Genomic DNA, 13254 nt, shown 5'->3' with positions numbered 1-13254 from the left:
CCCCTAGTTTTTAATGGATGAACCATTATTTCACATTCATTCTTACCTCATTCATTAACCCACACTCATCTATTCATTCCCTCCTTCCTTGGAGAAGCCCCATCTATCCATTCACTAGACACTTATTGGGCACTTACTGGCAGAAATGTTGCTAAGATCTGGGATTATAATCATGAATGAGATAGACACAGTCCCTGCTCTCTTGCAGTTTATGGTCTAATGGAGGGAGAAAGATATTAAATCACTGCCCAAAGTAATTATACACATATTTCTCATTTATTGTGCTTTGCTTTATTGCACTTCACAGATACTGTGTTTTTTACAAATTGAAGGTTTGTGGCAACCCTGCATTGAGCAAATCTGTTGGCACCATTTTTCCAACAGTATGTGCTAACTTTGTGTCTCTGTGTCACATTTTGTAATTCTCACGATATTTCAAATTTTTTCATTATTATCATTACAGCTGTTATGATGATCTGTGATATTTTAGTATTGTAATTGTTTTGGGGCACCATGAACTGGGCCCACATATGATGCAAACTTAATTGGTAAATGTTGTGTGTATTCTGACTGTTCCACTGACCAGCTGTTCTCCCCTCTCTCTATCTCTCCTTGGGCTTTCCTATTTCCCAAGACACAGCAATGTTGAAATTAGGCCAATTAATAACCCTACAATGGCATCTAAGTGTTCAAGTGAAAGGAAGAGCTGCACTTTAAATCACTTTAAATTTCACTTTAAATCACAAGCCAGAAATGATTAAGCTTAGTGAGGAAGGCCAAGATAGGCTGAAATCTAGGTTTGTTGCACTACACAGTTATCCAAGCTGTAAATGCAAAAGAAAAGTTCTTGAAGGAAATTAGAAGTGCTACTCTAGTGAATACATGAATAATAAGAAAAACAGCTTTATTGCTGATATGAAGAAAGTTTTAGTGGCCTGCATAGATCAAACCAGCTACAACATTCCCTTAGCCAAAGCCTAATCCAGAGCAAAGTCTTAACTCTCTTCAATTCTATGAAGGCTGAAAGTGATGAGGAAGCAGTTGGAGAAAAGTTTGAAGCTGGCAGAGGTTGGTTCATTAGGTTTAAGGAAAGAAGCCATCTCTATAACACAGAAGTGCAACGTGAAGCAGCAAGTGTTAATGAAGAAGTTGCAGCAAGTTATCTAAAAGATGTAGCTAAGATAATTGATGAGGATGGCTACACTAAACAACAGATTTTTAATGTAGATGAAATGGCCTTATATCGGAAGAAGAGACCATCTAAGGACTTTCCTAGAGCAAAGTTAATGCCCTGCTTCAAAGTCTCTAAGGGTAGGATGACTCTCTTTTTAGGGGCTAAGGGAGCTGGTGACTTTCAGTTGAAGCCAAAGCTCATGACCATTCTGAAAATCCTAGGGCCCCTCAGAATTATGCTAAATCTACTCTGCCTGTACTTTATAAGTAACAAGGCTAGGTGTGGTGGCTCGTGCCTGCAATCCCAGCAGTTTTGAAGGCTAAGGCAAGTGGATTGCTTGAGCCCAGGGCTTGGAGCCAAGCCTGGGTAACATGGTGAAACCCTGTCTCTCCAAAAATTAGCAAGGTATGGTGGTGCATGCCTGTGGTCTAAGCTACCTGGGAGGCTGAGGTGGGAGGATCACCTGAGCCTGGGAGGTTGAGGCTGCAGTGAGCCAAGATCATGTCACTGCACTTCAGCCTGGGCAACAGAGTGAGACCCTGTCTCAAAATAAACAAACAAAAACAAAGCCTGGATGGTAGCACATCTGTTTGCAGCATGGTTTACTTAGGCCCACTGCTGAGACCTACTGCTCAGAAAAAATATTCTTTTCAATGTATTACTACTCATTAACAATGCACCTGATCACCCAAGATCTCTGATGAAGATGTTCAAAGAGATGAATGTTGTTTTCAGGCCTGCTAACACAACATCCAGTCTGCAACACATGGATCAAGGAGTAATTTCAACTTTTCAGTCTTAGTAGTTCAGAAATACATTTTGGAAGGCTATAGCTGCTGTAGATGGCGATTCCTCTAATGGATCTGGGCAAAGTAAATTGAAAACCTTATGGAAAAGACTCACCATTTTAGGCCACTCTGAACATTTGTGATTCATGGGAGGAGGTTAACATATCAACATGAACAAGAGTTTGAAAGAAGTTGGTTCTAACCCTCATGAATGACTTTGAGGGGTTCAAGGCTTCAGTGGAGGAAGTCACTGCAGATGGGTGGAAATAGGGAATTAGAATTAGAAGCGGTGCCAGAAGACGTGACTGAATTGCTGCAATCTCCTGATTGAACTTGAATGGATGAGGAGTAACTTCTTATGGATGAGCTAATAAAGTGGTTTCTTGAGATGGAAACTAATCCTGGTGAGGATGCTTGGAACATTGTTGAAATGACAATAAAGAATTTAGAATATTACATAAAGTTAGTAAAGCAGCAGTAGAGTTTGAGAGGATTGACTCCAATTTTGAAAAAAAGTTCTACTGTGGGTAAAATGCTATCAAACAGCATTGCATGCTACAGAGAAATCTTTCCTAAAAGGAAGAGTCAACCAGTGCGGCAACCTTGATCGTTGTCTTATTTTAAGAAATTGTCATAGCCACCCCAGCCCTCAGCAACCACCACCCTGATCAGTCCAGGGTGAAGATAGGAATCACTGAAGACTCAGATGATCATTAGCATTTTTTAGCAATAAAGTTTTTTTTAAAAAATTAAGGTATATATATGTATTTTAGATATAATGCTTTTGCACACTTAATGGTGTATAGTCTAAACATAATTTTTATATTCCCCGGAAACAAAATTCGTGCGACTCATTTTACTGTGGAGGTTTGAAACCTAACCCGCAATATCTTCGCGATATGGCTGTAATTGTGACAAATGCTGCAAAGAAGAGCAGAGCATGAAGGGAGGTGGCAGTCAGGAAGTCCACACTGATTGGGCCACATGATTCAGCGGAGGCCCGGAGGACCACAAGACCCAGTCAATGTGTGTTGTGTGTGGTGGAGGTGCTGGCGGAAGAGGGGGTGCTGGTCAGGGGATGCAGCAGGGTGGTCCCAAGGTACCGAGAGCATATCCACTCTGGGGCCAATGAGCCCCAGGAGAAGGGGGAAGAATCTCCACAGGGTGCAGAGCCGGCAGGCTCTGTGCGGGTTAGGACTTTGACACCTCGGTGGCACTGAACCCCTCTCACGCCAGCCGGCCCAGCCACGCTTGTGTCCCGGGCCCACCGGGGCCACGCAGGGCTGCCGGATGGACAGGCAGGGAATACGGGCTCTTCCTCGGGCGGAGACTGGCTTGCCCCTCCTGAAGTCAGCCCACAGGACTGCCCTCTTCTCCCTCCCGAGGGGCTGGGGACCAGCAACCCAAGCCAACACCGGGAGCGGGCGGCACGTCCCCTCCTCGCCCCTTCGGTTCGGGATCTGTCAGGGGCCGGGGCGGGGTTACGATGGTGGGCTAGGGGGCCAGGTAGGACCAACGACACACGGAGGCGGCCTCCGGGCCGGCCAGAGGGGCCGCGGGCCCTCGGGAAAGGGGCGGGTGCACTTCCGGCCCCCGAAGCCTCCGCGAGGGCGTCTCTGGGAGGCGCGGCGGGGAGTAGGCAGTGTGTTGCTGACCTCTGGCGGTCGCTCTGCGGGACTTCGCACCTTCTTTGTGCTCAGGAGCGGTGAGTGTCAGTTCAGCGTCTGAGCCCTCAATAAGGGCGTGGTTCCGGGCCGACGGGAGGACGTGCTGAAGGCGCTGCTTTCTTCTTTCCCCACCGCAGCTATTTCCGACTTTCGCACTGAGCCCACCACTACCCCTTGGCCCACGCCCCTGGCAGTTTTCATGGCATAAGCTCGGCAAGAGCATCATTTTGGTTGTCCTGGGGCGTTTTGGGGGTTAGCTCCTTTGTTGCTAACCTCATTCGCACATTCCATGGTGGGCAGGACAGTGGATTGAGTTTTTTACACTGGGCGCTAGTAGTTCCATGTTCCTGTCCGATGTCATGACTTCTCATTCTATATATGGCCCAGAAGTTTGAGCAACTGGGCACTGACCTGAGGATTCTGTCTATCTGCTGTGGTTCCTTTACTGGGGTTCTCTGCTGTGGGTTCTCTAGTCCGGATGCACCAGCTCTTCCTTGAGTCTTGTTTGCCCCTTTTTCTAACTCTGGATGATATTGACTGCTCTCCCAGTATGTGCCACCTCTTGCCCACTGCCTCGCCCCCAGCAATAAACAGCACCGTTGAAATGGAAATACAGGGGAGAAATTATTTCACCCTGCCTTTAGAGCAGGTAATAATCGTTTCACTTAGGGCTTATGTATGGCTCCTTTTTCTTTCTTTCTAGCTTTCCAGGTTCCTTCTGTTTTTCCTGGAGAGGAAGGAACCCCCTCCGTGGCAGCCTGGGTTCTTGACAGCCTGACTCAAGGGTCTCTATGCTTACTGCTAGCCTGAATCACATATACCAGGTTGTCGTAGAGCCAGTGTAGGACATAAAAGGCAAACCTGGGTTCTTGTCCCAACTCTTCCACCAATTCATGGCATGACCCGGAACATTTTGTTTTACCCTTCTGGGCCTTTATTCTGATGTGTCAAAACAAGAGGTACTGAATTTGACGTACTCGCCAGCAGTGAGATGTTATTATAAAGGTAGTGGGTTGTACATTCACTAATTTGCCAAGAGATATGAGGGCATATAGTGTGAGAGGGTGGAGGGATAGGGTGGGAATTGGAATGATTGGCGTTGAGCTTCTAGCCAGTGGATGGCTCTATGCTGATCATTCCCATCGCCACCTGCCACCAACACAATCACCATTCTCATTTTGAGAACTTACCTTGAGCTAAGTATTACACTAAATTCACGTATTTTGCCGTCTAACCCTTATATCAACCCGGTTCAGAAATTCCGTAGAAGAACTCACTGGACTCAGAATACAGTTGTAATCATGACTAAGATTGATTACAGCTGGATTGCTGGTCCCTATCCCCTTGGGAGGATGGGGAGGGCAGCCACATGGGCTGAATTCCCATGGGCAAGCCAGCCTCTGCCTGAGGAAGAGCCATAATTCTCTGTCTGTCCATCTAGTGGGATACATAACCAGATCATAAGGGAAAAAGACATAGGTGGAGTCTGGAGGAATCTATGTGCAGGATTCCGAGTTCTTTCTCTCTTCCAGGAGAGATCACACAAAGCTTACTCCTCCTAGCAATGGAAACGCAGCAACATATATGCCATGTTTCTACCTAGGGAAATGCAAAAATTAGTCAGTGCTCAAGGTTTTTATTGGGGGACTGGTCATGTAGGCACTTCTGCCTAGAATATACCAAAATTCTCCATACAGTTGATAGAAATGAGACAGCCAAATGCTGCTCAGGTCATTGTGCACAGGGGGCTTGCCTAAACATGCCCACGGCAAAAAATTCTGTCCCTTAACGCAGGTGCAGTAAGGGAAACAAATCAATGTGGAGTGGCTCAGACTAAGGGCAATTCACACCTACCTTAAAGATAGGATTATTGAAATTATTGAACTGGAGGAACAGAAAGAAAAAAGGATGAAGAAAAGTGAACAGAGAGGTAGGCTGGCAGACACATGCATCAGCTTCCTCCTTTGCCTGTGGACGCTGCCGAAGAAGCATCATTAAAGTCTCTTTTCTCCCTGCCATCATGTCTAAGTCAGAGTCTCCTAAAGGGCCCGAACAGCTGAGGAAGCTCTTCATTGGACGGTAGAGCTTTGAAACAACTGATGAGAGCCTGAGGAGCCATTTTGAGCAATAGGGAACACTGACAGACTGTGTGTTAATGAGAAATCCAAACACTAAGCACTCCAGGGGCTTTGGGTTTGTTACATATGCCACTGTGGAGGAGGTGGATGCAGCCATGAATGCAAGGCCATGCAAGGTGGATGGAAGAACTGTGGAACCAAAGAGAGCTGTCTCAAGAGAAGATTCTCAAAGACCAGGTGCCCACTTACCTGTGAAAAAAAATTTGTTTGTGGCCTTAAAGAAGACACTGAAGAACATCACCTAAGAGATTATTTTGAACAGTGTGGGAAAATTGAAGTGACTGAAATCATGAATGACCGAGGCAGTGGCAAGAAAAGGGGCTTTGCCTTTGTAACCTTTGACAATCGTGACTCTGTGGATAAGACTGTCATTCAGAATTACCGTGCTGTGAATGGCCACAACTGTGAAGCTAGGAAAGCCCTGTCAAAGCAAGAGATGGCTAGTGCTTCATCCAGCCAAAGAGGTCGAAGTGGTTCTGGAAACTTTGGTGGTGGTCGTGGAGGTGGTTTTCGTGGGAATGACAACTTTGGTGGTGGAGGAAACTTCAGTGGTTGTGGTAGCTTTGGTGGCAGCCATGGTGGTGGTGGATATGGTGGCAGGGGGGATGGCTATAATGGATTTGGTAATGATGGAAGCAATTTTGGAGGTGGTGGAAGCTACAATGATTTTGTCAATTACAACAATCAGTCTTCACATTTTGGACCCATGAAGGGAGGAAACTTTGGAGGCAGAAGCTCTGGCTCCTGTGGTGGTGGAGGCCAATACTTTGCCAAACCACAAAACCAAGGTGGCTATGGCAGTTCCAGTAGCAGCAGTAGATATGGCAGTGGTAGAAGATTTTAATTAGGAAACAAAGCTTAGTAAGGCAGAGGAGCCAGAGAAGTGATGGAAGCTACAGGTTACAACAGATTTGTGAACTCAGCCAAGGACAGTGATGGCAGGGCTTAGCTGCTACAAAGAAGACATGTTTTAGACAAATTCTCATGTGTATGGGCAAAAAACTTGAGGACTGTGTGTGTGAATAACTGCATAACAGGTTATTTTAGTTTCTGTTCTGTGGAAAGTGTAAAGCATTCCAACAAAGGGTTTTAATGTAGTTTTATTTTTTGCACCCATGATATTGATGGCTAAATGTAATAGCCTGATGGTGATGCTGAATAAATGTCTTAAATAAAAAAAAAAAAAAAAGGGAAAGTGAACAGAGCCTAAGGGACCCAGGGGACACCATCAAGCAGACAAACATATGCATAATGTGAATACCAGAAGGAAAGAGAGAAAGAAAGAGGCAGAAAGACTAGTTGAAGAAATGTTCCCAGACCAATTGAGGGAATTGCTATTTCTCGCTGCCCAATAACAAGATGCAGATGAACTAGGGAGGAAGAGAGTTTTTTTTATTTCTGTAACTGGTTACAGGGAGAAGGCCTGGAAATTATTGCCAGACCAACACAAAATTACAAAGTTTTCCAAAGCTTATATACCTTCTAAGCTATATGTCTACGTGTAAGTGTGCATTCATCTAAAGACATAAGTGATTAACTTCTTTTAATCTATAACTAAGGTCTGAGTCCTGAAGACCTTCCTCTGGAGCCTCAGTAAATTTACTTAATCTAAATGGGTCCAGGTGCCGGAGGTGATTACTCTTATCTGGTCTCCTGCTAAATCACAGAGGTTTGGGGAGTTCCTTCAGATCCCCAGTAAAACTTTTTTAATTCTAAATGGGTCCTATTAAGAATTCCTTTGTTATTTTGTAATGCTTTAAGGCCCAGGAAAGGCCTAGGCAAAACCCTTGGTGGGCATTTCTTACATTCCAGCCTTTGTATAAAGGGAATTGGCTGTTTCAGCTTTGAATATTTAACTTAACCACTTAGTACTGAAACAGTTGTTATGGAGGCCTGCATTAGTGAGACCTTGCCTGCCACAGAAATAATGTTTGAAAACTTCCTAAACTCAATGAAAAATACAAATCTACAAATTCAAGATTCTCAACAAACTCCAAGTAAGATAAACTCTGAAAAACTATCATTTTTTTAAAAACCAAAAGAAAATAACAAGTGATGGTGAGGATGTGAAGAAATTGAAACCCTTGTGTATTGCTGGTGGGAATCTAAAATGCAGCCTCTGGAAAATAGTATGATTCCTCAAAAAATTAAACATAGAATTATCACATGATCTGCTTCTGGGTATATATCCAAAAGAAATGATGGCAGGAACTCAAGATATTTGCACACTTGTGTTCATAGCAGCATTATTCACAAAAGCCAAAAGGTGGGAGCAACGAAGTAACCAGTGACAGATGAATGGATAAAATGTGGTATATATGCATCAGTGGAATATTACTTGGTCTTAAAAATGAAGGAAATTTTGACACTTCCTACAACACAGATGAAACTTGAAGATATTATGCGACATGAAATAAGCCAGTAACAAAAAAGACAAACATCGTATGATTCCTCTAAAATGAGTTTCCTAGAGTGATTAAATTTATAGTGACAGAAAGCATGGTGGTTGCCAGAAGCTGAAGGGTGGGAGAAATGGGGATTAAGTATTTAATGGGTATAGTTTCACTATACAACAAACAGGTTATAAGAGACAAAGAAGTATATTATATTATAAGTGCCCAATGGGTTCACCCTGCCCACTGCCTACGCAGAACTGATTTATCAAAAGAGGGGAATTGCAATAGAGAAAGTAATTCATGCAGAGCCAGATGTGCAGGAGACCAGAGTTTTGTTATTACTCAAATAAGTCTCCCTGAGCATTCAGGGATCAGAGTTTTTAAGGACAACTTGGTGGGTAGGGGGAAACCAGTGAGCTGGGAGTGCTGATTGGTCAGAGATGAAATCACAGGGAGTTGAAACTGTCTTCTTGTGCTGAGTCAGTTCCTGGGTGGGGGCTACAACACCAGCTGAGCCAGTTTATTGATCTGGGTGGTGCCAGCTGATCCACCAAGTGCAAGGTCTGCAAAATATCTGAAGCACTGGTCTTAGGTTTTACAATAATGATTTTATCCCTAGGAGCAATTTGGGGAGGGTCAGAATCTTGTAGTCTCCAGCTACATGACTCCTAAACCATAATTTCTTTTTTGAGACTTGTCCCCAGGCTAGAGTGCAGTGGTGCAATCTCGGCTCACTGCAACCTCCGCCTCCCGGGTTCAAGCAATTCTCCTGCCTCAGCCTCCCAAGTAGCTGAGATTACGGGTGCCTGCCACCATGTCCAGCTAATTTTTGTATTTTTAGTAGAGACGGGGTTTCACCATGTTGACCAGGCTGGTCTCGAACTCCTGACCTAAAGTGATCTGCCCGTCTCGGCCACCCAAAGTGCTGAGATTACAGGCGTGAGCCACTGTGTCTGGCCCTAAACCATGATTTCTAATCTTGTGGCTAATTTGACAGTCTTATGAAGGCAGTCTAGTCTCCAGGCAAGAAGGAGGTTTGTTTTGGGAAAGGACTGTATCATCTTTGTTTTAAACTATAAACTAAGTTTCTTCCAAAGTTAGTTCAGCCTATGCCCAGGAACGAACAAGGACAGCTTGGAGGTTAGAAGCAAGATGGAGTTGGTTAGGTCAGATCTCTTTCACTGTATCAGTTATAATTTTGCCATGGCAGTTTCAATATATTAATAAAATATTCCATACAGGAGGCAAGTTAAACAACTATAAACATTACACACCTAATAATACACCCTCAAAATACATAAAGCAAAAATTGACAGAATTGAGGGGATAAATACATTTTTATAGTAATAGTTGGAGACTTATTTACCCCACTTCCAATAATGGATAGATCAGACAGAGGATAAGAAAATAGAGAATTTGAACGATGCAATAAGCCAACTAGACTTAACAGATAAATATAAAACACTCCACCCCAAAAGAGCAGAATACACATTCTTCTCAAATGCTTATGGAATTCTTCCAGAGAGACCAAATGTTAGGCCACAAAACAAGTCCTAATAGATTTATAAAGATAGATATTATACATATCTTCTCCATCCCAAACAGGATAAAGTTAGAGCTCAATAGTAGAAGAAAAAAAAAAAAGTCATCCAAATTTGAATGGAAGAGGGAAAATTATATTCTCAGATAACATGATCCTGTATACAGAAAATCTGAGTCCAAAAGATAACTAGTACATCTAATAAACTAATTTAGCGAAGTTGCAGCAAATAAGATCAAAACAAAAATCAGTTGTGTTCCTATATAGCAGGTATGAACAATCCAAAAAGGAAATTAAGAAAGCAATTTTATTTCCAATAGCATCTAAAAGAATTAAATACTTAGGAATAAATCTAACCAAGCTGGTGAAGGGCTTGTATCCTGAAACTACAAACTATTACTGAAAGAAATTAAAGACTTAAATAAATGAAAAACTATCCTATGTTCATGAATAGGAAGACTTAACATCGTTAAGATGTTAATACAGTCCAAAGTGATCTACAGATTCAATGCAATCCCAATCAAAATTCCAACAGACTTTTTCACAGACATAGAAAAGCTGATTCTCAAATTCATATTTGATTGCAGGGGGCTCCTTTGTCTTAGTCTTTTCCTGCTGCTATAAAAAAATGCCTTAGACTGGGTAATTTATAAAAAATAGAAATCAATTGCTTGTAGTTCTGGAAGTACAAGATCAAAGCACCAGCAGATTTGGTATCTGGTGAGGGCCCATCCTTCATAGATGGTGCCTTGTTGCTGCATCCTCATATGGCAGAAGGGGTTGGAGAGCTCCCTTCAACCTCTTTTATAAGGGCACTAGTCCCATTCATGAAGCTTTTACGACTTAACCACTTCCCAAAAGGTCCTGCCTCTTAATACAATAACAATAAATATTTAGTTTCATCTGCTGGACGTGTGGCTTATGCCTGTAATCCCAGCACTTTGGGAGGCTGAGGCAGGTGAATCACTTGAGGTCAGGAGTTTGAGACCAGCCTGGCCAACATGGTGAAAATACCAAATATAGCTGGGCCTGGTGGTGCGTGCCTGTAATCTCAGCTACTAGGGAGACTGAGGCAGGAGAATTGCTTGAGCCTGGGAGGTGGAGATTGCAGTGAGCCAAGATTGCACCACTACACTCCAGCCTGGGCAACAGAGTGAGACTTCGTCTCAAAAAAAAAAAAAAAAAAAGAAAAAGAAAAAAGATTAAGTTTCAACATGAATTTTGGAAGGACACAGCATTCTGCCCCTGGCCCTACAACATTCATATCCATCTCACAGGCAAAATACATTCATTCCATGCCAATAGCTCCGTAAGTCTTTTTTTTTTTCATTTTTAAAAATTTTTTTGTAGAGATAGGGTCCCACTATGTTGCCCATGCTGGTCTCGAACTCCTGGCCTCAAGTGATCTTCCTGCCTTGGCTTCCTAAAGTGCTGGGATTACAGGAATGAGCCATTGTGCCCAGTCACTCCCATAAGTCTTAACATGTCCCAGCATCAACTCAAAAGTCAAGTCCAGACTCTCATCTAAATCAGATATGAGTGAGACTCAAAGTTGCGATTCATCCTGAGGCAAAGTCTCCTCCAGCTATAAGCCTGTGAAATTAAACAAGTTATGTGCTTCTAAAATACTGTCAACAGAAGAATAATGAAGTTCATACATTTGATAAGGAGACCTTTATTTCTCATAAAGGATTGCAGCTTACAGGGTGGTCATTCTGATAGGCTAGGAGGCATAGCCTCCAGCCAGAAGCTAGAAACACACTTTGAGGGAGGTGAAAAGGGAATAGGAGTTTATGCTGAGCAAGAGAGCCAAATATACATATTCAATAATCTATAGGAAGAGTCATGAGCAGTTTTGAGGAGACACGTGCACATGCACAATTGAACTTTGTTCTTCTCCATGGGACCCATATTCAAAAAATGGCAGCATTAGCATGATCTGAAGATGAAGTTTTTGGCCCTCTGATGTCAAAAGGTGAAGCAGAGGATGTGCTTCACCCTTACTGTGCATTCTCTGTAGAATGGCCAGAACCACTCAATGGTTGGTGGTTTTTTATCAGTCAAAAAAGGAGTGATAGCATTAGGCAGTTGGTTGATATTGGAGGTGGAGTATTTTGAAAGGTCTGGTTTCTGTTTACTTTTAGGGAAGAAAGCCTAATTGTGGTTAGCAAGGGAGTGGGTATAATGAGGTTATCTAATCATGGCCAATAACTCAGTTTTTAAGGTTACTCTGTGGTTCCCTTGGCCAAGAGATGGTCCATTCAGTCAGTTGTGGGATGTAGAATTTTATTTTTAGTTTACAATACAATGGTGGGACAAGCATAGGATAAATACTCCCATTCTGAAAGGGAGAAGTAGGAAAGAAGGAAAGGATAACAGGTCCCAAGTAAGTCCAAAACCAACAGGGAAAACAACATTAAATCTTGAGGCTGGAGAATAATCTTCTTTGACTCCATGTCCCCACTTCTGGACACACTGGGGTGGGGACTGGGTCCCCAAGGCTCCAGGCAGCCTTGCCCCACAGCTTTACTGAATGCAGCTCACAAAGTAGCTCCCATGATTTAAGAGTCTTCTGCCTGTGGTGCTTCCCAAATTGCTGGGATTACAGGCATCAGCCACTGCACCCTGCGTATTGTATCTTTATTAGCCAAATCAGTCAGGCCATGGCTTTGCCTGCTGTGTGTGTTTGACAGAAAGGACAATGGAATGAGTAAAAATATAGGTAAATATAATAGACTACCTATTCTTTTCCTTTTCAGATTTCTAAAAGTTTTGAACCAAAACACTATTCAGAGCCATAAGAGACCTTCCTTCTGGTGGACCATGACTTAGTAATCATGCATCTCCAGGGCTCCTTGTTCTGAGCTAAAACCCTCATAATTGTTTTGTCACCCAGTCCAGTTTTCTCCATCTTGTCACCAAGAAAATCTTAAGAGACTTCATTGTATGCTCAACCTACCTAGTGATCTTCCCCATGGTAAGAGTTACTGCTTCCATCTCAGTACTCACAGACTATCAGGTAGTGTCCGTTTATGAACCTCTCTAGCATCTTCTTGCATACAAACAAAACTGGGAGCCCATCTGAGGTCTCTTTTGCTCTGTGATTTTTCACACGTATGGTATCTGTAAGTGCTCAGTACCTGGGGAGCTATTCAGGCATCAGAGCATCTGAGCCTGCGGACTTGAATTCCATATTTATCTACCTACTTTACTCACCCCGAGACATTGAATATACAAATGGGCAATGGCCATACTACACAGAAAAACAGGACTCTGTCACACAATCTGTAGCAACCAGTCCAGGAAGCCAACCCATTTTCTATGGTAACCACTCTAGGAAGTCAAACCACTAAATCACTATCTGTGGCAACCAGTCCACTAATCAAAACAATAACCCTGGTAGCAATTGACCCCAAACAGCTGGGATTTGATCTCTTCCTCCCTTCCTTCCCTCCTTCCTTCCTTCCTTCCTCCCTCCCTTTTCCTTCCTTCCTCCCTCCCTTCTCCTTCCTTCCTTCTTCCCTTCTCCTTTCTCTTTCTCTTTCCTTCTT

The 13254-nt window shown here is 43.2% G+C and overlaps 1 pseudogene; it reads left to right on the top strand.

The window, feature by feature from the left end:
* Positions 1–5649: 5649 nt before the first annotated feature.
* On the top strand, positions 5650–6611 carry LOC116473606 (heterogeneous nuclear ribonucleoprotein A1-like; annotated as a pseudogene).
* The last annotated feature ends 6643 nt before the right edge of the window (positions 6612–13254 follow it).

Source organism: Hylobates moloch, unplaced genomic scaffold, assembly GCF_009828535.3.
Source record: "Hylobates moloch isolate HMO894 unplaced genomic scaffold, HMol_V3 SCAFFOLD_8, whole genome shotgun sequence".
In the NCBI taxonomy this organism is placed as follows: Eukaryota; Metazoa; Chordata; class Mammalia; order Primates; family Hylobatidae; genus Hylobates; species Hylobates moloch.
This window is presented reverse-complemented; position numbering and strand designations above follow the sequence as displayed.